The sequence below is a fragment of the Peromyscus leucopus genome, chromosome 15, assembly GCF_004664715.2.
Source record: "Peromyscus leucopus breed LL Stock chromosome 15, UCI_PerLeu_2.1, whole genome shotgun sequence".
NCBI lineage: Eukaryota > Metazoa > Chordata > Mammalia > Rodentia > Cricetidae > Peromyscus > Peromyscus leucopus.
The window spans coordinates 45,963,212-45,990,536 of NC_051076.1; positions in this window are offsets into that span (position 1 = coordinate 45,963,212).

A 27,325-nucleotide genomic window follows, 5' to 3' on the forward strand; every position below is an offset into this window, starting at 1 on the left:
AAGTGAGTTATTTTAATTCTATATTTTTATTAAATTTATTCCTTGACAATTTCATATACATTAATATCATATATATCTATATAATGAATTCTGATTACTCTCATCCTCATTTTTCTTATCTCCTTCCCACCCTGCTAGTCTTCACATTTCTTTCCCAAAAGTTTCTTTCCCATATTTGCATCTCTTTACTTTGTTCTGTGACCTACTTAGTTGAGCCACATCCATCTGCACGAGCAGGAATAGAATTATTTATTAGAGAATAGCATATGATCTTTCTTAGTGTTCTATAGCTGTGGAAAGACACTGTGACCAAGGCAACTCTTAAAAAGGAAAATGCTTAATTTGGGGCTTGCTTACAGTTTCACAGCCTTCGTCCATTGACATCATGGTGGGGAATATGGTGAGTGACTGGCATGGCAGCATGGTGCTGGAGAACTTGCTGAAGAGCAACATCTTGATTCACTGGCAGAGAAAGAGCCTGGACCTGACATGGGCTTTTTAAACCCAAAAGCCCACCCCTAGTGACACACCTTCTCCAACAGACCATATCTCATAATCCTTCTATTCGTATCAAATAGTTACATTCTCTGGTGACTCAGCATCCAAAGTACGATGTTACATATCATTAGTCATCTGGGAACTGAAACCCAAGATGCACTGAGCTGGGTACAGTGGTACATACATTGAATCATTATAATGGGGAGGCAAGGCCAGAAAAAACATTCACTAGAGGCTATCCTCGCCTCAATGAAACAAAATAAAATAAATTTGGTGGACGGACTCAGCATGTAAGGATATATGTGACCTGGAATCCATAACGGAAGGAGAGAACTGATTATCCCAAAACTGTTTTCTGACCTCCACATGGAAGCCATTCATATGCATATCTATTCTGTCTCTGTCTCTGTCTTTGTTTCTGTCTCTGTCTCTCTCATTCCCCCGCCCCCCGAAATGAGAAACTAAAACCTCTTCAGTATGATCCAGTGATCCTACTAATGTGTATATTATATGTTAATGAAAGGAGCTCAATCTATTAAGAAATCCTGTTCCTGTCTTATTAGAGTACATTTCACAGAAGCCAAGACAGGAATATATTCTAGATGACAATTGATTAAAAATGTGAGATACCTATCTATACATTGATGTAAATATATTTATAGCTACTTACCTCTGTATCTTTGTCTATTCTCCTGTGTATACAATGCTATATAATTTAGCTATAAAATAATAATATCTTTTTTGTATCATCAGTAGACTTGAAAGGCAGTATGTTAAATGTAGAGTCCAGATCAGACATATAGGGACTTAAAATCTTGGTCTTATAAACATAGAACATGGAAATGTTGCCAGAGTCTGGGAAGAGTGAGACACCTATGGCATGAAGAGAGTGATTGAGAGTTATGATAGTGTTCATTGTCAACTTACAGAATCTGAAATCATCTATGAGATAGGTCTGAGTATTCCTATGGAGGATTATCTTGATTAGTTCAACTGAGTTAAGAAAACCTGCCCAGTATCATGGCACCATTTCCTGACTGGGATCTTGGACTGTATCAACTAAGAAGGGGAACTGAGAACCTTATGCATTAATTGCTTGCTGTTCCTGACTGTGGGTATAATATTGCATGCTGCTTCCAGCCTTTCTTCATCATGATGGACTGACTGTACCTTGAACTGTGAGTTAAAATAAACCCATCATGCCATATGTTACTTTTGCCAATATATTTACATAGCAATAAAGAGGGAAACCAAAATGGGTATAGATGGATGGGAAGAATAACTTTCAGTACTCAAGAGTACATTCTGTAAGGTAACTATCATTGACAAGAGTTATCAGAGTATTTCAATATAGCCAGTAGAGGGGATTTTGATTATTTTTACCTCAGATAGTTACACTTTCATGTTTTTACATTTTAGGTAGCAAATAATAGTTATTCCTCTATGACTTGACTAATTACCATTGCTAACCAATTATTAGTTATGTTACTCATATTCGTGTATCTTAATGATATGTAGAATAGTTCAATTATGTTCCCTGCTATGGGCTTGATTTTAACTTCAGTTACCATACTCCCATGACTATGACAGCATCTGGTTTACTTGCCATTGGTTCTTCATTTCAGTTCTGCTCTTATGAACAACAGTGTCCTGGGCATTCGTTTGTCAGTTGTATTATTTAGTATTCCACACATTGAAAAACATTTGAGATAATGACATAAACAGAATTTTTTTTACTTTTCATCTCAGTAGGGGGGTTGGATGAGCTGATCAATTGACCTCTTGATTTTAGACAAACAGCAAAGTGGGAACATGACGCCAAGACAAATTCTTCACTTCGTGGCTAGTATACAAAGCTGGGAAGAGAAAGGGCCTAGGATCCCACTACCTCCTTCAAGGGGAGGTCTGCAGTGACCGAAACATTTTCCTAAGTCTTATCCTAAACCCAATTCTTTCCTGCTAATAGCACTGGTAAGTCTTAATCACAATGGCCTTCTTTGGACATTTAATATTTAAATTATAGTACCTGTCTTCAGTGCAAGATTTCTTTTACTAGATTTTTTTTCCTTCTGGCATAGCTTAGAAACACTTATGTGGTGCTGTGGGATGTTCTGTATGTCCTGTGGGAGCCTGTTCTTGAGTTCCTCATGGCTTTACCCAGCAGGTCCACATAGAGGATGATTAGGACCACGGGCCTGAGTGCATGTGTCTGAGATGGTCTGCACTTGGCTGTGCTGTGGGATGGTCTGTATGGCAAGTTGCTCTGATTGGTCAATAAATAAAACCTGATTGGCTGTGGCTAGGCAGGAAGTATAGGCGGGACTAACAGAGAGGAGAAATAAAAGAACAGGAAGGCACAAGGAGTCACTACCAGCCGCCACCCTGACAAGCAGCATGAAAAGATGCCAGTAAGCCACGAGTCATGTGGCAAGGCATAGATTTGTAGAAATGGATTAATTTAAGCTATAAGAACAGTTAGTAAGAAGCCTGCCATGGCCATATAGTTTGTAAGCAATATAAGTCTCTGTGTTTACTTGGTTGGGTCTGAGCAGCTGTGGGACTGGCAGGTGACAAAGATTTGTCCTGACTGTGGGCAAGGCAGAAAAATGCTAGCTACAATGTGGTCACAGCCATTTCACAGCTTTGTCTAGTTCTAAAGACTTTCCAATATGACCTCATTTAATCTACCCACAGGCTGGGACTGGATATTGGCTGAAGAAAAGCAGCTGTCTGCTGTGGATATCGCTCTATATAAATAAAACACTGATGGCCAGTGACCAGACAGGAAGTATAGGTGGGACAAGGAGAGAGGAGAATTGGGGAAACAGGAAGAAGGAGAGAGGGACACTGCAGCCACCGCCAGGACAAGCAGCATGTAAAGATGCCGATAAGCCACAAGCGATGTGGCAAGGTATAGATTTATAGAAATGGGTTAATTTAAGATATAAGAACAGTTAGCAAGAAGCCTGCCATGGCCATACAGTTAATAAGTAATATAAGTGTCTGAGTGATTATTTTATACGTGGATTGTGGGACTGTGGGGCTTGGTGGAACCTGGAGAGAAGCCCTCCAGCAACAGCTGTCTTTCATATGGCCTTTCTTCTTGAGGAGACTTCCTGGGATTTTACTTTACATAGTAGTCTTTTGACTTCAAGTGAATGAGAACTGTTTAGAATGTTAAAGGTGTGTTATATTTGTTTATGCTGTGGAATATTTGCATAATGATACAAAGATATGTTGCATTATTTTATGTTGCATTTGTTCAACTCTGTGAAGCTGTGTTACTGTGTCTATCTGAAACATGTGATTGGTCTAATAAAGATTTGAATGGGCAATAGAAAAGATAGGTTGGACTGGCTGGCAGAGACAATAAATAGGAGGAGAAATCTGGGAGGAGAAGATCAAACAGGAGCAAGAAAAGGAGGAGAATATCAGGTGCCAGCCACCCAGCTACACAGCAAACCACGGAGTAAGAAGCAGAAATATAGAAATAGAGAAAGATAAAAGCCCAGAGGCAAGAGGTAGACGAGAGAATTTAAGAAAAGCTGACAAGAAACAAGCCATGCTACAGCCAGGCATTCATAAGTAATAATAAGTCTCCATGTGTATTTATTTGGGAGCTGGGTGATGGGTCCCCCAAAGAGTAAAGAGTAAAGAGCAACTAACTACAGAGTACAAAATATACATGTTTCCCTAAAGCAGTAGTTTTCAACCTGTGGGCTGCCACGTATTTGAGGGTCTAACAACGCTTTCAGAGGGTTGCATGTCAGATATCCTGTATTTTAAATATTTACATTACAATTCATATCAGTAGCAAAATTATAGTAATGAAGTAGCAATGAAAATAATTTCTAGCTGGGGTCACCACAGCACACAGAACTGTATTAAAGGGTTGCACTATTAGAAAGCTTGAGAACTATTGCATTAAAAGCAAGTTTATGAAAATCTCATCAATTCTCTGGTGAAAAAAAAGATAAAGTTCAATTTTCATTTTGCATGTAGGATACAAGAACAGTTTTAAGATAGAGAGGAGTGTGTTTCTACCAATTAAAAAACTTGAAATTATAATGATCTCCACCTACTATAGCATGTGCAGCTTTTGTTCTAAAGTCTCCTCCAATGTTAGCAACATATATAATTATTTAATGTTTAAATTGTCACCAATAAATAATTGATGTTGGGGTGGAGAGATGGCTCATAGGTTAAGAGCCCTGGCTGCTCTTCCAGAGGTCCTGAGTTCAATTCCCAGCAACCACATGGTGGCTCACAACCATCTGTAATGAAATCTGGTGCCCTCTTCTGGCCTGTAGGCATACATGCAGGGACAACACTATATACATAATAAATAAAGTTTGAGGGAAAAGACTTTTTTAAAAAAATTGATGTCTCAGTCATTTAAATTTTTTTCTGCTTTAAATAGTATATTTCTCTGAATCCACACAAAATGTTGTGTTTTAAAAATTTAATAACCTTAAAGTCTTTAAGCATTCTTTTTTCTTATTTTGTACTATGAATCAGTTTAGATGCTAGAACACAACTTTTAAGGTTTTCTTTTCATCAATGCACAATAATTGCACATACTTTTAGAGCCAGGTATGGTGTTTTTATATTTGCATGCTGTATAATGATCAAAATAGGATCATTAACATGTGCAAATACTTTAACTTGTACAGATACTTTCAGAAAATTTCAATACATGTCCAATTGTTTATTGAGGTTAGACCATATTAATATCAGCTTATTCTACTTAATGCCCTCCAAATTCATTTTCATTCTCCATAATGGCCTTACTAATTAGTATTCCCACTGACAATATATGAGGATTTTATTTGCTCCATATACCCAGGACAAATTATCTTTGGATGTTCAAAAAAGTCATTTGAATTATAGTGAAATGATATCTCTTTGTGGTTTTGATTTATATTTTTAAAAATTACTAATGTATATTTTCTGTGTGATTTTGGTGTCATATATCTTCTTTTGAGAATGTGTGTATTCAGGTCTTTAAAAAATAGTTAACTGGGGAGCAGGAGGAGGGAGGAGAGTGGGATCTGTGGTTGGTATGCAAAATGAATAGAAAATTTAATAAAAGAAAAAATAGTTGTTTTTATTATTTGTTTAAAGTTAGCACATAAACTGTTGTGTTTCACTAGAATCTTTTCATCCATTTATATCATTGTTCTATTTTCCTTATTAATTTTCTCTTTCATTGACCTCTCATATCCCCTTTCCATCATTCTTTTTGTTTTTTTTCCACAGAAAGTCTTCCTTTATGTTTTCATGTCATACATATTATATCACCCTCTCTTGTTTCCCATTCTTAAGGTTCTTTCTTCCCCTCTGTGGCCCCTTTCTAGTACAAAATCTGAACACACACACACACACACACACACACACACACACACACATATTCTGGATATGAACTTCTGGTTAAGTGAATTCCTTAGAATTATTGTTTCTTGTGCTATGTTTCTCTCTGCAAATTCTTCTTTTAGCTGTACAAAAGCCTTCAATTTGATTCCATACCTATGGTTTGTTAGCTTTGAATTTTGTTACCCTAGGTTTTGAGATCTTTTGTGAAAATTTGTTGCCTACTTTTATGTCATGAAGCACTTTCCTTTTTTTTTTTTTTTATTTTGGGTGATTTCATAGTTTTGAGTCATATTTAAGTCTGTCCATTTTGCTTTGGTATTATTTATGGTGATAGATATGGTCTAGTATCTTGCTTATATGTCAGTATTCACATGGACATTTTCATTTGTATGTTATAGAATTTACTTTGTTTTTGTATGTTATGAGATTTACTTTGTTTTTGTTGCTTAGATTGCCTATAATTGTAAACTGTGTTGTGCTGGGCAGAATGATAGTTCTTGAATTCATCCTATATTCTTTCTAATAGGAAATATATAAAAATGTAGAAACATGCACTTTCAATCAATACAACCATTAACTTTGGTTGTACAGTACAAAAACTGTATAACCAAAACTTTGTTTGATATTGACTAGCAAGTATTCATACTTAAACCTATATTATTTTCATAATAAACTTAATGAAAATATGATCCTAATTCTAATGGAATTTCTAGTGTTAATTTTCTCTAATTATATTTTAATACTAAATATCTAATTTTCTCATGTTGAAAGAAAATTCAAATAACAACAACATATAATTATAATGCAGTTTCTTTTAGATTTCCTTAAAGAAATTTTGCCATAAATACTTTATCACTATTTATCTGATTAACATAACTTCTTACCTTTGAGGCTAAATACATTTTTTATTTCATGCTGTATTTTAAGTTTTTCCTGAAATTACATGCAAAATATTTTGTTAAAACTTTGTAAGTTGCTGGGAAATGTTATTTATATGATAAAACCAAATTTGAATGTTTTTTGTTCTAGTTTACATAAATTACCCTGTTTTTCCAAAAGTGGTGAGCAATGAGTTTTGTAAACAATTGTGATACGAAGTATTCTTGAGCTAGATGAACTATGACAAATGTCAGTTCGCCAGGGATATTAACTTGGAGGCACTGTATGATAGACATAAAACCATAGCAGGGTAAGAGCAGTAGATAGTGACTTTAATTCACTATTTTCTCTCTAATGTTATTAAAGTAAATTGTTTTAATTTTCCCCCTACACACAGAAGAATATATGACTCTGTTAATATTAGTGAATACAGAAGTGTGAAGTTTTGTTCAGTGAGTAGACAGGATACCTCAGGCTATAGAGTGACCAAAATAAGTCAGTGATCTATTTTCAGATGATATGATTGGATGGACTACTGAATTTGTGCCTCTGTTTTCCACTGAAGTATAGCAGTGTTGTCTTTTAGGGGACAGTCAGAGTTATTAGAGCTGACTATAGTTGAGATGATGTGATTGTTCTCTTTCTTTCTGTGCTGGCTGCTTATGGAGATGCTAAGGCTGAGCCTTGGGCTTCTTAAAGACAGAAGAATCATATGCAGAGAAAGGACAGTCAGGAAACCTAGACCTCCCCTCACTGTCAGAGAGACTCTCTAGGCATCCTTGTTCTTACTCTGCCCCCTGACCAGGGCCTACAAGACTAGTCAGTCACTGCCTGGCTACTAAAGAGCATTGAGCAAGCATCAAGACCCCTTCCCATTTGCACCATAGTTAATTCATGAATTAACTTTTCAGCTCAAGTAACTGAGAATTAAAAGTATTTACTTATATTATTGTTAGACTTGCAAATGGCCTCATTAAAATGCAAGGATGATAAACTCTACCCTGACTAACTTCAAGGAAAAAAAAAAAAAAAAAAACAGAACATGCACAATGAACTGGCTTCATTATCAGCCAAGTACAGGCTTTGCCTGAGTCCCTGAAGCAGGTGACAATTTGATTTTTAAGTGGCTCACTGATACTTTGCATTGATGTAGCATCATTCAAAGCAAATCTAAAAGTGCTCTACAAAACATTAATTAATGACAGCTCATAATATCCCACAGAGGATGGTACATTTTGTAGCTGTCCTTTTCAAGAGAAGATTTGCAGAGGTTAAGAGGCTTGGTAAAGTCATACTTCAAAAGCATTTGTGAAGCTATGAACAGAGGTCGGATGTGAAACTATTACTTACTAGCTATATCAACCATGATTCACTACCTCTTACTGTGTGTAAATAATCACAATAGTTGTTGACCCTGTTTTTTTATTTATTCCTTTATTTATTTATTCCTTTATTTATTTATTCCTTTCTTTCTTTCTTTCTTTCTTTCTTTCTTTCTTTCTTTATTTATTTTTGAGAGCTTTAAAACAAAAGTAGCACAATACAGGATGTGACAATGCAGGATGTGAATAGTTCTGTGCTTCAGAAAAGCTTTCTACACAGGCCTGATAATGGCTCTTACTTCCAACCCAATGCAGAAAGAGTTGAACAATAAAAACAATAAGAAATCATAAAACAGAACCTAGAAAACAAAAGAATGAAAAAAAAAAAGCCCGCAAAATAACCAACAACAACAAGGGAAGTCTATTTGAAAATTATTTCTATCTTCATGCATGCTTTGACAATGACACCCATTTAGACAATAAATGCTGATAAGCTCCATCCTCACTCTATCCCTCTAGTCTCACCTAGGACCACTCCAGGACATATCCTTTCCCACTGCATTTCCTCTGTGCTTTAGTTTTGAATTTTAATAGTATATTTCTATCCCACTGACTTATGCAATGCTTCCCATATGTGAACTGGGGGGGATTCATCTCCTGAGGCACAAGCAATATACCACTGGCTGCCACCACTACAGGAAATGATTCACACTTCCCCTTAGCCACCCAAGGCCAGTAGGGTCCTCAGGTCAGGGTGGGACGTTGAGAGCTATGCTACAATCTTAAAAACTATTTTTTATATTTTTGGTTGTGAGCCTAGCCTTTAATGGCTGAGCCATTTGGCCAGGCGGTCGTGGTGCATGCTTTTAATCCCAGCACTCCGGAGGCAGAGGCAGGCAGATCTCTGTGAGTTTGAGGCCAGCCTGGACTACAGAGTGAGGCACAAAGCTACATAGAGAAACCCTGTCTCAAAAATCAAAACAAAAGCTATTTTTTTTTACTTTTATTATTATTATTATTATTATTATTATTATTATTATTGTGCGTGTGTGTGTGTGTGTGTGTGTGTGTGTGTGTGTGTGTGTGTGTATGCATGTACAGGTGCCCAGAGAGGCCAGAAGAGAGTGTTGGTCAAACCTCCTGGAACTGGAGTTACAGGCAATAATGAGTTGCCAAATGTGAGTACTGGTAAACAAGTTCAGGTCCTTAAGGTTAAATTCTTTTAACTACTGACCCGTTTCTCCAACACAAAATGCTGGAATTTTTAACTTCCCTCGTCTTGTACAGGTAGTCACAGTTGTAAGTTCGTGTGTGCTACTACCACGGCATGATGGGGGAATGTCTTTCTGTACGCTGTGAATATGTGTTGCTCTGATTGGTTGATAAATAAAGATTTGGCCTATGACAAGACTGCTTAGAGGAAGGTGGGAAATTCAAAGAGAGACAGGAAGAAGGCTGAGAGATGTCAGGAGCCACCCAAGGGGCTACATGTAATGGGATGCGGGTAAAGCCACCCAACATGTGGAGATACATAGATGAATAGTTAGGGGCTAATTTAACGTATAAGAGCTAGCTAGCAAAAGGCTTGAGCCGTGGCCATGCAAGTTATAATAAATATAAGCCTCTGTGTGTTTACTTGGGGGATGCAAGTGGGAGAGATTTGTCCAGACTGCCAGCAGGCTGGGACACAGGAAATCTGGCTACCATAGCAAGTCTAGAAAACATCATTTCCCAGCACTCTTCCCCATTCTCTGGCTTTTTATTCTTTCTTACCAGAAATGGAGTCTTTGTTATGAAGGGCACCATCCATTTAGAAATTGTTGGGAGGGCTAAATTCAACACTATCTGTTCAAAAGTTCAAAACAAAGTGTAGGGATACATATTTGTAACTAGCCTCTAAAGACAGTTGATTGGCTTGATCTGCTTGGGAGGCATCTAGGCAGTGGTACCAGGTCCTGTGCTCATTGCATGAGTTACCTGTCTGAAACCTGGGGCTTATGCTGGGACACTTGGCTCAGTCTGGGAGGAGGGGACTGGACCTGCCTGGACTGAGTCTACCGGTTGATCTCAGTCCTCGGGGGAGGCTTTGCCCTGGAGGAGGTGGGAATGGGGGGTGGGCTAGGGGGAAGGGGAGGGGGCCAGGAAGGGGGAGAACAAGGGAATCTGTGGCTGTTATGTAGAACTGAATGGTATTGTAAAATAAAATAAAAGGAAAAAAAAAGAGCATGTGTCATACAGAAGTTAGACCACAGGCTTTGCAGGTAAATATACTTGAATACAAATATTGGCCCTGTTTTCAAATTGTCCTTTTTGTCTAAGGTTTCTTTTCCTCTATACTAGAGGTAGGTTCTACATCAGTTCATATAAATGGATACTATACATACTATGTGTGAAGGAGATTCTTTCTTATCACTGAGTACCTCTGGCATGTAATTTCTCACTTGTGTGTCTAGTTGAGACTCTAAGGAAAATTTTTGTCTCTCTCAATTTGTGGCTGTATATTTATGCAAGTAAGTTTGAGAAAAGCAAGATCTTTCTTTACTAGACCCACCACTCCACCTGCAGCCTCGCTAATACTTTCTGATTAAGTTCAAAAGCCAATCCATATGTGTATTTCGAATGTTTGTTATGGATTTATTGACTTACAGATGCATTTTATTTACACACTCATGTAATTAAAATTGTTATATCTAATATGTATTGTGTATGAGCTTTGTACTATGTGACAAAAATATATTAGAATCTAATGGATTAGACACAGAGAGTAAAGTCTTCTTAAGTCTACAGTTTTAGAAGCTTAAGGGCCTAGAATCTATAGTAGTTTAAAACTGTTGAGAGCCAATGACGAACACAGTATCACATAGTGCACTACATGCTGTCTCCTCCCTCAGGAGACAAGGGAAAGAGAATATATAGGACTAGGTGTGTTCATTGTATATTAGCCTTATGAGAACTATCTTGCAAAGCCATAAATCCACAGTGATCTAACAACTTTCCCCTAGGATCTACATATCAAATATTCCAGTACTAGCCAGATATACCACTGTGTAGATGCTGCCTTAATATAGAATGATAACTAGGGGAGCAATAACTATACTTAACCCTAGGCTAAATTATCACTTTATTTCTTAGAAACCATTTAAACCTTGTATGCTTAGAGTATATATGTATTGTCTATAATATATAATGCATATGTAAATTTTAGCATTATTGAAATCAAACCTAGGGTTTTGTTTATGCTATGCAAGAGTAAGCTGTTCTACCACTGAACTACATCCCAGGCCCACTTCTACCAAGACAGATGCTTACTACATTGCCAAACTTTACCTCTCACTACATAGTTGATCCTTGCACAAATTCATGTTCCTCTTGCCTCAAAATTGCAGAGCACTGGGTCATTTACCACCATGTTTAACAGTAGCTATCATTTAGACTTTTTTCTTTTCTTTTTTTGAGATTATAATATAGTTACATTTATCCCTTCCCTTTCCTCCCTCCAAATGATCCCATATATCACTCCTTGCTTGCCTTCAAATGAAGACAGTATGATCACAATGAGCGGTCTTGTTTAATGATGTTTGTAAAGTGATTGTTACATAGTTTAAAGATCACAATATAGATTCCTAGCATATATGTAAAGTCTGGGTGGACATATCATGTTGTCTGTGATTGTAGCATTGGGAGTCAGAGACTAGAAATCCCTGGAACAAGACAGCGCACTGGGCTACCTAACTCAGCAATCTCTGTGTTCAAGTAAGAGATCCTGCCATGATATATGAAGTGGAGAGTATGAATCAAAACAAACATGCAAAAACAGTCTGTTTCTGAAAGCACAGTGCAAACTGTATAAACATCTGCCTTAAGCATTAATTCTCTCTCACTGGGAAGGGAAAGCTGCCCTAACGATGCCAATCCTTCTGAGATGTAACATCAACTGTTCTCTCCCATTCTGATTGAAAAACTTTTTCCCAAATTCCTCCTCCTCCATAAAGAGCTCCACTTTCCTATTTCTAATAGTCATCTACTATTTCTTCTTACTAGGTTGTGTTATTAGCTGTCACAAAGTTAAAAGATAGTAATTTGTCTAGACTTTTGATAGGATGAATAATTTGTGGTAAATATCTTTATATGCATATTATTGTTGTACAAGCACAAAGATATATCACTGTTTTAGACATTTAATATAGACTATAACAAAATTCTTTGTCAAGGTTGTATGTGTTTAGACTTTTGACATGTATTTTATATTTTATTAGACAGTAGTTTTCAAATACAGTGGCTCTGCTAATTTCTCTTTATAAGTTCCAATACTGTTTACAAGTATTGTCTGAATTTCACAGGGCAAAAGCATTTAGCTTTCAGAATTTTTATATTTCAAAAAGAAAGTATTGTGGAAGACTAGAAAGGAAGTGTGTGACTAACAGCTATGGCCTGTTAGAATTTCTGGGGAATAAACCAGGGAAACTGGGATAAATGCTATCTGGAGTATCAGGTGATGCCTAAATAGCTCTAGTTTTTTTTTTTTTTTTAAACAATGGATTTTTATTATAGTACTTCCATGAATATGCCACTGTGCTTATTCTTTTTTTAAGATTTATTTATTTATTATATATACAGCATACGTGACTTCAGGCCAGAAGAGGACACCAGATCTCATTACAGATGGTTGTGAGCCACCATGTGGTTGCTGGGAATTGAACTCAGGACCTCTGGAAGAGCAGTCAGTGCTCTTAACCTCTGAGCCATCTCTCCAGTCCCCTAGCTCTAGTTTTTATAGCAATGTAAAATTTGGAAAAACAAACTAGGGTCTTTATCCTCTCCACTCATATTCAACACAAAGCTTGAAGTCTTATCAAGAGTAGTAAGACAAGAAAGGAAATAAAGGGGATATAAATAGGAAACAAAGAAATAGAGACAATAACTTGCCAATGATTTGATTCTATTCATAAGAGACTCTAGAGACATCACCAGAAAGTTCTTAAATTTGGTGAACTCTGTAATTGGTGTTGCAGGATACAACATTAATATATACAAATAAGTGGCCTTACTATATACAAATAATAAACATCCTGATGAAGTCATCTGAAAAATAATCCAATTTACAGTTACCTCAAAAAAAAAAAAAAACCTTGAAATAGCCAGCCAGGGAAGAGGAAGACCTCTATAATGACAACTTTAATGTGTATAAGAAAGAAATTAAATTTATTAAAAGATGGAAATAACCCCATGTCCATTGATTAGAAGAATTAACATTCTGAAAATGGCCATACATTTGCAGATTCAATATAATATCAATCATAATCCCAATTCCACTTCCACAGAAATATAAAAAAAGATGTTAAAATGATTATAGAATCAGAAAAGATCCAACATAGCCAAAACCATCCTAAGCAAAATAGACAATGCTGGATATATCACCTTACCTGATTTCCACCTATAATACAGAGTCTTATTAACAAAAATCAACCTGATACTGTCACAAAAATTCAAACCCATGCAACTGTAGGTACATTCTTTATGACAGATGCTAAAACTATATGGTTGTGGAAAGATAACCTCTTCAATGGATGGTTCTGGAAACACTGGGTCTCTACAAGCACTCTACACAAAAAACAAATCCAATAGTTATTTATTAAGACTCACATTTACAGGAGGAAGTGTCAGAAATGCTTCAAGATACAGGTATAAGCAAGGACATCTTTACTAGGTTTTCAATCATTGATGAAATAATGACAAGAATCAACAAATGGGGCCTTGTAAAATTAAAAAGCTTCTGCCTGGCAAAGAAAACAAAAAATAAGGTACTAATGGTCAGTAAACATATCAAAAACTGGTAACCCCGTTACCTATGAAAAGAATGCAAGATAACACTTGTTTAAGATTCCGTATTTCAGTCAGAATGGTAGTCATTAAGAAACTAACTGCTGGTGAGGGTTCAGACAAAAGGGAACCTTCATATGCTGCTGATGGGAATGTAATCTATTACAGGCACTACAGAATGAGTCTAAAGTTTCTCACAAACCCCCAAATAGATTTCCCATATTACCTAGCTTTACTTGTCCTGGATATTTACCCGTAAGTCTATAGAAGTCAACATATCATAGAGATATTTGCATATAAATATTTGTCACAGCATTATTCACAATAGCTAAATAATGGAACCAACATAAGTGTCTATCAACAGAGAGATGGATAAAGAAAAAAAATATCTGAAAATTTTCAGTTTTAAAAGAGAATAAAGCTATATTATTTGCATAAATGTGGAAGCAACTGAATTTGTTCATATTAAACAAATTAAGGCAGCCACAACAAAACAAACACCACATACTTTCTCTCATTTGTGGGTCCAAGGGTTTTTATAGATAAATAAGATCATGTATATATAATAACACTAAGTAGAATAGAAACTGCCTTGGGGAACAAAAAGGAGGAGCCAAAGGGTAAGTAGTGAGCAAAGGAAGTGTGCAGGGGTAAGAATGGGAACAAACTTAGAGTACATGTTAGATCCTATTTTTCTATTTGTATATATGTGTGCATCTATGTTTGGTCTACAAATGAGGTATGATGTGGAATTTTCTACTTGTGTTGTCATATCAGAACTAAAAAAAAAGATTTGGATTTTGGGTTAAAGACTATTTGAATTGGCAAATTTTGACTTTTGCTAATCTTATAGCTATAAGTGTTTTTCATTTATTAGACTACAAAATACTAAAATTAGAATGTCCTTAGAAAGACTGCAGCTATTTTAATGACACCTTATTGTATTAAGTAGGCATTGTGTGTGTTAACTCCAATGACTTAAACATCCCATCCCTTCTGTATCAATTCCTAGAATTAGAGCTATGTTGAATCAAAGTGTCTAGTAAAGTGCAATCACAAAATTCATTGTAAAAATGTCCCAGCTGCTTTTCAAGGATCCTATTCTATTCTTGTATTTTGAGTGATATTAATGTGACACAAGGCTTTACAATAATTCCTATGATCTTAAAGTAACCCTAATTTAACTTAGGAAAGACCATTTACTAGCCGTATGTACGTAACAAGAATAATAGATGGTATATTTCATCCAAATTTTTGAAAACTTAAAAGTTTGCAGGATGAAAGTCTGGCTCTTTCAGCTTATATGTGCATTTGTATTTCTCTTTTTGTAGAAATGAAGTTATTTTGGTCACAGATGCAATCTGTGTAAACAGATTCATGTGCTCATGATTTTATATCCATGGCTGCCTAACTGAGATAGTAGAAAACATGCCCACTAAAGTCCCCTGTGTTTTTATGAGATAGGATTTTAACTTAATATTAACTCTGTTCCTGAAAGATTGGGTTTGATGTTACTAAAACAAAGGCTCATTTTACCTGTGTACAAGATAAAAGCTTTAGTCAACTATTGCTGCAATTCTCTGACCTTAATTGTCCTGATAGTTCAAACAATGCTCGCCTTAGCCTAGATTACCTCAAAATTGAATCATTCCTCTACTTACTCTTTCATCTAATGCAGGGAGCTCATTTTTTTTCTGTGCTTGGAAGTGTATTAATAACAGGCTTGTGCATTCTGTCATACACACTGTGAGTTCAAAAGAACAGCTGCCCTATTGGTTCTGCAGGACACTTTTCCTTCTGTTTATTTATTACTTATAGCTCATACAGTCTCTTCACTCCATCTTCCTCAAAGATCCATGAGCCTTAAGAAGAGGGAATATAATATGAATGTTCCATTTAGGACTGAGAATTCTACTGGTTCTTATTCTCTGCTCCTTGGCCAATTGTGGTTTTCTGTGTTAAACTTGTATTGCAGATAGAAACTTCCTTGATGACCATTGAATTATTCATTGAGTACAACAATAAATCACTAGAAGTCATTTTAGTACTTTGACCATTTAGCAGAATAATAGATGTAGGTTACCTGTATAGCTAAGGGTTCTTGGCTCAACAGTGGTACCAGGTATTAATTTCATCTTGTGGAGTAGTCCTCAAATCCATTCAAAGTGGTTGGCTATTACCTTGGTGTTGTTCCACTATTGCTACAGTGGTCATGTCTTTCCAAGATAGCCAGTATTGTATTGTGTTGTGCTGTGATGTGATGTGTAGTATATCAGAGGGTTTACAACCGGGATAAGAAGGATCATGACTTTTTGCCTCTTTCTAGAACTATCAAAGCTAACCAGTGGATATAAAGCTGTAAAATATTGATTTGGGATATTTATAGTCTCCAAAATATCTCTTACCTATAATGAGTTGCTTAGAGATTAACATATGTCCAATTTATTTAAAATATAATGATTTTTGAGATGCCAAGGTGCAGATACATATATTGTGTCCTTTCAGACTGTCACATGCTTTCTTCTAGACAGTGAAAGGGTGTAGATCATATAAAAGGCATATTTAAAGACCAACCATTCAGAAGAAGACATTTAGTTTACTGGATATTCTCACTCCCTTTGGCTTTGGCAGAACAATCAGAGTCATTACTCCTTTGAAAATTGTCCCATTGCTGGGCCTGCTGAGGCCACATCTCTCTACATATATTTTACAGTGCACATTTGTCCCTTTTGAGGGACGCTATCTCTTTGCCATCATCTGCAGGATCCTTCAGTGAAAAATGGCCAGTGGTTATGTGAACTTCTTATTCTGTATGGAGACTGCCAGGGACTCACAAATGGAATAACAACTCCTTCTTCAATAGTATTAAAACTGAGCTTCATTGGTGTGTGTTTTTCACTGCCATATATACCCCATTTATGGTTATAGAATATATTTACATTTTAATACTCTATATGTAACATTTTGAAAGTGAGATTTTAGCTAGCTTCATAAATACTATATATGAATGCATTAGTGTTTTACCTTAAATAACTAGATGTTAAGTTGCTTAAAGCAAAACCAGAAACGATAGAACAGTAACATATCAAATCACTCAAACAAGAAAGCTATATAGTGTTCAGGTGGGAGCTTTGTATAAGAAGGATATCATAAAATCATTGTATGAAAATGGGAATGAACATGAGCTACCCATTTTAACTGGATAGAAGTGCTTTTAGATATTGTTCATTTAAAATACAAAAATAGTTTAATAACCTGTCAGCATTTCATATAGACATGCCATTTTATTTACTGCTTAAATAATTTTATTTCACCATTAATATGTTGTGATCATTTGAAAGCTAACACATTCAAAATCCATGATTCTACTATTCAGTATCAACTGTGAGGTAACAGGGTAGGAAATATGTGTCTCTGTTTTTGTAATGGTGAGACACACAGCTCCTTTCTCAACCCCTGCTGTATGCTGACCCTGGACTAAGTGTGTGCTGTTCTACCTAATACACTCTATTCTCTAAGCTGACTGTATCATTGAGGCAGGCCCACTTATTTATGTTAAGGATAACCATTTCTTTACTCATACCAACCTTTCTTGTTCTAGGACCTGGTACTTTGTTTATCTTTCCTGACCTCACATAGTCATCTCACTATCATCATCACCAACTATTACATATAGTTCTTCATGTTGAATTATATAGGTATGCTATGCCAAAGCTAGGGGATTTCAGGTACATAAATAACTAACACGTGGATCAGAAAAACTTCCATTTCTTTCTGTGATCTGAGATGCCCCTGTGGCTTGACAAAGAGTAATCACATATACAGAAAGCCTTGCATTTGTTGTGAGCTGCCAAGCATTTTTGATAACTTTAATAGTATCTTGATGGTTTTACTTTAAGGACTGATTAGATCTTGACAGGTGACTTGCAGTTGTAGCTAATATGCAATTGTATCAAACACTCTGCCATAATCAAAATAAACGTAACAATTAGGATAGTATTCTGTGAACTGTTCTAAATTTGTAGAAAGGTTCTACTTAAAAGTAGCATCATAATTGTTCACTTATTAGAGCATCACAGGAAAACAGGAATTGTAGGGACTTTCTGTTTACATTTGAATAAGGAACTTAGTTGTAAGTGCCCAAGAGAAACTGCCTGTCAATCTTTTCACAAATTACCCTAATTGTATAGTTATATATGGCCCCTAAAATTGAGAGAAAAAAAACACATTGAAGGGCAGTAGATATAAATTCTAAAATTAGTAGAAGCAGCAGACTGAAGCTGTCTCTCATTCTTTTCAGGAAAAAAATGCATGTATTTGTTATCACACCGAGACAGTTCATCTTCCAGAAGTCCTTGAAGCTCTTAATTTTCTATTTTCTTTATTTTCCCTCATCTCTTCCTTAATCCTTGACTAAGAAAAGAAAATTGCTTCTTGACTTAGTCTCAGAAGTTATGTAATTCTTCAGTTAACAGAAGGGAGAATAAAACCCCGAAATTATCTCTTCCCTAATAGTAGACCGGTAGTTTTGTCAAAACACTCTTAAGAAGGGTCCAGTTTTCCCCAGGGAATCCTTCTCATTCAGTGGTCTCCACCCATAAGCAGCATTGTCTTTGTTAGAAAGGACATTTATCAGAAATTCACAGAACAAACACCTCACCCAGATTGAATAATTTACTAACCATAGAACACAGCTTCTTGAGTCTGTGACTTTGCATGGTGGTTTGGCATCCACACTTCAGTTCTAGAATATGGATTATGTGGGGGAGAATAGAGAATCTACACAGGCTTATGTTATGTGGCACTTGGTTTCATTTCCTCAGCATCACAGAAATCCTCCAGAGTATGGTGAAAATGTAACTGGAATAGTTGATCATATAGAGAAATTACAAAGTGGGATTTTGCCAGTTTAGAATCATCTGTGTGACAAGTAGAGGTGGTTCTACTTGTCCTCAAACAGGACTAAAATAACATGTTTCATGTTGGTTACAATGTGAAAGTAGTTAACATTTATTAAAGGCCACAGAACATACAGTATTCAAATAATTTATGCATCGATGAATGCCTGTGTGGGAAATTGCACACTGATTGGATGACATTTTTCTTATCGTTAGGTAGGTGATGGTAGAGAGGAAATGGTATATAACCATTTTCTAAGTCTGCTGAACACAATTTGATTATTTCCCCCAATGAATTTCCACAGACATTCCCTGTCTGTTATAGAATGTTCTTTGATTTGTAGACATGCATTATGCATAACCAAGAATGGAGACATTGAGAAGTTGTTGATTCAAACGAACTTCAAAATTTTTGTCATATGGTTGTTGTTGATTGAATTTATCTAGCTCAACAAGAAACTAAGATAAGATTTTATTCAGAAAAAAAATCCAAATCGGCTGCAAAATATCATTTTGTAGAAAGCTGTTAGCTAAGATTCTAAAGAATGAAGTAACAGGAGAAATGCAAATAACAAGAGTGTAATTAAACTGTCAAGTGTGATAGCACAATTCATGTGACAATGCATGTAGCCCCAGTATTCTTTCCCTTTTTTGCCCCTAGTTTTTAAGGCAAGATCAAAGCAGTTACTTCTGAGAATATTTATAACCTGTCAAGAAAATAGACTAGAAACTGTGACTATTTATCCCTGAAGGAAAATGTTAGTTTCAAAGCACCATTGATGTAAATATCATATCTTTGCTATTTTGCAGAATAGGTTGTTAGGATGATAAGTTTAATTGTGTTAGAATTAATTATCAAAGGCCAGTGGCATTAAAAACACTAGTGTATTTTTATAATAGAATTATTAATGTGGGATTGTTCTTAATAGCACTGTTGCTTTCTATGTGGAATAGAATTTGATAGTAACAAATGATATTTCAGAGGAAGTTTAATATGGTTGGTAGAAGATGGTTTTAAGACAGATTCTAGGCCAGGAATATTTCTATTTTGCTATGCTCTACACAGATTGGAATGTGTCTAAATATTCATTGTCATATAGCCATTCCTCTCTGTGATTTTCATTTGCTTTTATATACACACTAAGTCTTTTGCAATATAAAGCAGCACAATTCTTCTACAACAATAAAATCAAACAAATTACATCATAAGTAACTATATCTACAATTTATTAAGACATGTATTTTGAAAACTGGAAAGAGAAACTTACTGCCCATGAGGACAGTTACATACTGTCTGTCTAAAGGAAGAGGTAAGATAAAAGAAACAATGTAAATAACAGTAGCTATAGGAAAGGAGTATATGTATCTGTGTCTATGTTATTTATTTAAAAGTATAATTTTGGTTGTATTGAGGGAATGTTTCATTTGTGAAAGCCATCAGCAAACTGTAACAAATTTCATCTGTTAAGGGATGAATAAAAAAACCTGTATTTGCAAGCAGTTTTGTAATGTTGTCTTGTGACTTATGTTGTATTGGATCACTAATATAAATTCCCAATAACAGCTCTTTTCACAGGTTTTGTGAAGACTGAGTAAGAAAGATTCAAACACATGGCATGAAGTTGTGCATATAAAGTATGTACACATTTCTCAGCATGTTTAGAGATACAAAATATTCCTAGTATAGCATCATGGCAGGCATCTATTAGATGAATGTGAGCTGTATGGTTATGATGTGTCTGAGGCATCCACATAGATCACACCTGTTCTCTAATTCCACTCAGATGACAGTGCTTCATATTTTTTAATGAAATAATTTATAGTTCTTTGTTTGATCACTTTTGTAAGAGCACAGGAATGCATGGTTTCACTTTGTAGACTAGGCTGGCTTTGAATTTGAATTTGAATTTGAACAGCCCCAGCCTCCCCATTCTGCCAAGTCACTATTTCTGGCTATTTGTTTCTAATAAAACCTCCAGAGAAGAAAATTTAAAGAAGAGGAAAAGAAGGAAGGATAGGGAAGGAAGGGGATGGAGATATTGATATTATTTTTTCACCATGGCTAAAGAACACTAAGGACTGTCTCCAAAGCTATGGGTCTCTATATCTTAGCTAAATCTAGGAACCACCAACAGTTCTTAATTTCCTTTATACCTACATCTGTTGAGGTTCCTTCTTCCATTTCATCATAATCCTGCCCAAGAAACCATTGCCTAAAAATGATGGCTTAATAAAACACAACCATTTAATAGGCATGCTGCAAAGCTCATTTCTTGTGGTACAAGGATAGTCTGTTTTATTTCTCTTAGGAAAGTAGTCACTGACTGTTGTTACATCACTTAAAATTGGAGACTGAATTTTCCTTTGTTATAAATGAGGAGACTAGCCGGGCGGTGGTGGCGCATGCCTTTAATCCCAGCACTCGGGAGGCAGAGCCAGGCGGATCTCTGTGAGTTCAAGGCCAGCCTGGGCTACCAAGTGAGTTCCAGGAAAGGCACAAAGCTACACAGAGAAACCCTGTCTCGAAAAACCAAAAAAAAAAAAAAAAAAAAAAAAAAAAAAAAAAAAAAAAAAAAATGAGGAGACTATTAGAACCTCTCCTGTTCTTCCTCTCACATTTTTATTTGCTAACTTTGTGTTGGCTTTGTTCCAATCAGCACAATGCCTGTTATATTTGAGAACTGAGAATCCCAGGTCAAAGCCTAGAACTTAAAATATTTCCTTTGTCAGCTGAGGAACTTCCGGTTGTGCTAAATCACTCACGTAATGACCAGATCCACACACATCCTTCCTTGTGTTAAATCACAAAGGGAGGAACTCACATCCAATACATGAGGTGCTGCCACCCAACATGAGCTCTTACACACACACACACACACACACACACACACACACACACACACACACACGTAATGACTCCCCATGATAATAATAGCAATAATGGAACACGGTACTCTAAATGTTTTTTGGAGGCTTTTAAACTATTCTAGAACCTCACTACCTAACCATGTAGATATTGAATATGAGTAGGAAAGCTGTGTTCATGTGGTAATATAAAGTAGGCTCCGTTAATATAATTTATGGGTATTTATTATGAAAACTCTCTTGAAAGTGAAATTTTAACAACTCACAAAATGTATTACTTCTCTTTTTGAAATGATAAAAAAAAACCAGTGATACCAAGGTGATAAGCCTCTAGCAACTGGCAGTATATATAGAGGCTTTTTTGAAATCTGTATGGGTTATGATATATCCCATACCCCACTGTTACAGCTTAATTATAATCCTGAAACTAGTAAGTAATACTGCTGAAGTGAAATCCATAAGAATTAGCCCTATGTTTGAAGCTTAGAATAGTATGTTTGACATTTTAGCAAACAAATGCTGGATTGGCCTGCAGAAAGTCAATCCAGTGTCTATGTTCTCTGCTCATTTTGTTTGTCATCTTAGTATAGATCAATAAGATCACCGTGTTCATCTGCTTTGAACCTGAGATATTGATCTGAAAACAGATAATTCCATTTTCATGATGGGCATAATTTCCCTATCTGTGTCCTTGGTACTTACTGAACATTGACATTTCTACTGGAGGGTTATAATGGTCTGTCTTTGACCCAGTAGGTCTTGCTAGTTCCTCTACCCATGCTTACATGGGCTGTGTGAGAATGTATGGTAGTGATGTCAGGGTTGTCGGACAGTGTGAAGGAAGGGGTTACAAAATGAACCAAAGTATTATACATAGCAATAAGAAATACCACAGTAGATAAGATCAGATGGCATGCCTTGTTTGGGGTTCCCACACAATTTTCAAAACAGCAGGATTCTGTTCTCAGATCTCGAGTTCTTACAGCCTGTGAACTCTTCATCAACATGGAAAATACAATCTTTTTGCTCTTTCTGAAAATGTGAAAAATCTTTTGAAGTTGAGTTTGCTTGTAGTTAGTGCAAAAGGTAAGGAAGAAAAATGAAGGAATTTTAGCCAAGCAATTTGCAAAATCTCATTTAAGGGTATTTGAAGACTCTATTTATTACCTTGTGTGAATATAGAATGATAATTAGAGCTATTTTAATAAAAATGATTAAAGATTGGAGAAAACAGAGCAGTTACTTTATATATATATATATATATATATATATATATATATATATATATATCACATTACTTTAAATGACCTTTCTGTAAAGAGCAAGGTTTCAACACTTTCCAAGGCTGATATAAGTGTCTGGTCAACAACCCATAGTGCTATCAACAACCTTCAACAGGTAGAGCCTAATGGAAGGAACTTAGGTCACAGGGAGCCTACCTCAAAGGAGTTATTATTGAGAATCAGGCCCTTCCTCTTTCTCTTTGCTTTATTACTGTCATCTGCTGTTAAGCTCTTCTACAGACTTCCCTAATACATGGACTCTGTGCTGCCACAGGCCTCAAACCAGTAGCCCAAGTGACTATGGACTGAAATCACAAGAGACAATAGATCTTGTCTTTTCAAATGTTGATTGTTGGCATACTTTGTCACAGAAGGTCAACAAGATTTGGAGTTGCATTTGGAAGACTACTCTGATAGTGGCATTTAAAAGTCAAAGTCAAAATGAAAACAAGCTCCTAGGAAAACAGTCTGCATCAAGAAGGTACCATTCCACACTCCCACCCCCACATATCTTCCTCAATTGTTTTACTTTGTAATCTCACATTATTTCTTTGGCATTCTGTAAGTTACAATCTGTGCTCACACTATATTTAAAATGATGAAAGCAGATTTTCTGTCTTCCTCATTTCTCTGCATGAAGTCTATACACTATTCATTAGTTTTCTTAATGTAGCTACATTGAAATTTTATGTTAGAGGTTATTATGATAATATCGTTTACCCACTGAATAAACTAAACAATTATTTTCATTTATATCACTGTCTAGGAGAATGGAATATGTTTCTCCAAACACAAAGAATTAGTGACAAAGACAAGCAAGTGCTAAATCCGAGTCTCTCTCTGCCTACAATACCAATCCTCCTAAAAACAGAGTAAGCAACCTCAGTTGTGCCACGAACAGGGAGAACCAAAACCAATCACCGAGGAAGTCTTTAGACCCTCATCATCCTTGGGAATTTGGATGAAGAAGTTTTAATAGGTGATCTTGGTCTGCCATGTTAATCTTCCCCTGTTGCTGCTCATACTTGTCTGTTTCTGTGGCCTTACCTTTTTGTCTATGGTCATGTTCTTTGTTGGTGCTTTGGGAGCTGGAATTCCTGTTTGCTTCTTTGAGGACTATCAATTGTGTGTGTGTCTCCTCTTATAACATTTCCTGGGGCGATGTGAACAAATGTCTATACACTACAGGCCACTGATGACCAAACAAAGAGACAACTTACAGGCAGCTTCATAGTCTTCTTTTCCCTGTGATTGTCGAGTGCCTTGGCAAGGAAACTGGGAATCTTTCCTTTTTGAACCTCTGGAGGTTCTTATAAGTGTCCTGGGCTTCCTGAGACTTTAATTTCATTACCTGAGTCTTAAGCTGTATAATAGTGTTTCATTTCACATGAAATGACTACACAACAACATTCTTATACTGAATTACACCTGTGGATAAACACATTCTCCTTATTCATCAGCACTTTGATAGTCAAGACCTCTTCCAGTTACCAATCTTTGGGATAATTCTCTCCTATTTAAGTGGAATTTCCAAGGTAATGTGGCTGACCAAATATCCAAACTTCAGGAATAACACAGTTTTATCTATTTAGTAAATATTAATAAATAGGCCTAAAACTCGATAATGATTTTCCATAGAAAGTTCTATCTTAAGTGGTTTCTTATTTTTAGATAAGATGTGCGTTCATGGTGAAACTTAATGATTCCAATTTCACATTTTGAATATATCTTTTTTATGACTGTTTTATGGGACTAGTTGTTACTTATTTGTGGTGTTATTTACCAGGCTAGAGAGAACACGAGGTGCAATGGAACCCACTATAACAATTTAATTAGGGGAGAGCAAAGGGGAACGTGAATAGGTCTACTGGAAACGAAATAGTGCAAGAGGTTCAGAGAGCAGGTGGAGTCTGCTTTTATTGCGTCACCTTGTGCATGCGCATATGGGCTTACATAGCTATGCCAAGCAGGCACATAGATTACATGATCACGCTTTGCTCAAATTATGTGACCATGAGGCACATGAGTTATAACATAGGATGTAAGGCCCTGGAGTGTGGTGATATTGTGTGCCCCAAAATATCGTGTACCTTAATAAACTTATCTGGGGTCAGAGAACAGAAAAGCCACTAGTTAGGCAGTGATAGCACACACCTTTAATCCTAGCATTCCAGAGATAGAAATCCCTCTGGATCTCTTTGAGTTCAAGGCCACATTGGAAAAAGCCAAGCATAGTGACACACGCCTTTAATCCCAGAAAGCCAGCCTTTAATCCCAGGGAGTGGTGGTAGAAAGCAGAAAGATATATAAGGCATGAGGACCAGAAACTAGAAGCATTTTGGCTGGTTAAGCATTTGGCTGGTTCAGCATTCAGGCTTTTAAGCAGCAGTTCAGCTGAGAGCCATTGGGATGAGGACACAGAAGCTTCCAGTCTGAGGAAACAAGACCAGCTGAGAAACTGACCAGGTGAGGTTAGCTGTGGCTTGCTCTGTCTCTCTGATCTACCAGCATTGACCCCAATAACTGGCCTCGGGTTTGATTTTATTAATAAGAACTTTTAAGATTCATGCTACACTGGAGTCATTAAGCATTTTGCCTGGCTGCTGGACAGTGCATGTGCGGTCATGTAGCTATAGAGTACCTAGGAATGATAACACCAGTTAAGGGGCATTTCCCTGTTGATTACCTAAAAAAAATTCTTAAGGAATATTTTATTGTTTTATGTGTATGGGTATTTTATCTGTGGATATTGCTTTGCCCACAGAAATCAGAGGAGTGCATTAGATTCCTTGGAGCTGGAGTTACATGGGATTGGGAATCTAATTTCTGTTTTCTGGAAGAAAGAACAGTGCTCTTAACCATCAAGCCGTCTCTCCATCCCTACACATTAACACTTCATATGGCTTAGGTGTGCATGTGTAAAAATGGGGCTGTTAAGGTACTCTGTTGGACCTGGTTATTGTGAGGATTAGCAATATAATTCACACTGGTACATTTGGGACACATATTTAGGGTGTGATGTAGATTTTAGCTCTTTCTGGAATTCTCATTACATTGTCTGCTTTTAAAGGTTTATAGACATATTTTCTTGCCTGACCTTCTTACGAGCATTATGCAGCAGACAATCAAGGTCATGCAACCAAATTTAAGAGTGTAAAGAACTGGGTGGTTTATTTCTATAGGATCTGAGCAGTCTTACAAGAAGAGCTTGAATAAAGGAAAAGCCACAGAAACACCCTTTGACTGTCAAAGCGACAGAATTAATGATAAAACCAGGACTTTAGTTGGATGGAATGTGAGTCTAAGATTTTTTTCTCCTACTATGTATATCTTTAGATAGCTAGCCCCAAAAGATTACACTGTATAAGTATACAGCCACAGGAAAACTTTATGTAAATCAAACCAATTTTGATTGAAAATACCTGTTAAAGATTTTAATTATCATTTTTAAACCAACATTAATACTTTGAAGTAAATCTTCCTAAGGATGTAAAAATAATTATCTTACAGGTAAAGGAAAATATAAAGTCTCCTGTCAACAGCACTCTTAACAAGGTTATATTAACAAGTTACCTACAACATTTTCCCTTAAGATATTAAACTAACCGGGCGTTGGTGGCGCACGCCTTTAATCCCAGCACTCGGGAGGCAGAGGAAGGCGGATCTCTGTGAGTTTGAGGCCAGCCTGGGCTACCAAGTGAGCTCCAGGAAAGGCACAAAGCTACACAGAGAAACCCTGTCTCGAAAAACAAAAAACAAAACAAAACAAAAAAAAAGATATTAAACTAGGCTTAAAAAACTGGATAGTAATTTTCCAAGAAAAGCCCTATCTTAAAAGGCCCCTTATTCTTACATAAAATGGGCATTTATGTTAGAAAGGTATGATTTGGTATTGATGCGACATAAAACAAAAACAAGTGCAAGACTGACAAAACACTTTCTGATTAATCATTTATTAAAGTTGCAGAGCAGAAGATTTTCCTTGTCTGCTGTTTCCTTGAATGCAACATAGACTCTGTGCCAGTCACTATTTACAGGAAGAGAATCCGTGATACAGCTAATTTGTATGACGTATTCTGCCAGTTACTTTTCTGAGTAGTAGCCATAGTGCCTTAAGATACATAAACCAGGGCATTAAAGAACTATAGATAAAACCAGACGTAGTCCCAGTGAGTAGGTATCTCACTTAAGCCAGAAATTACTGCAAATGCTCCATCACAAGAAAGTGTGTCATCAAGGATCCACAAGTCTGGAAAGTATCATTAAGCACAAAACATGCTTGAGACACTGAGAGCACCTCTGCTGCAGATGAGTCCTTTCCTGCCATTTGGTGGCCTTACTTCTTTAGATGGAGGTTGAAGAGTCGGTAGCAGCAGAGGTGGGGTGG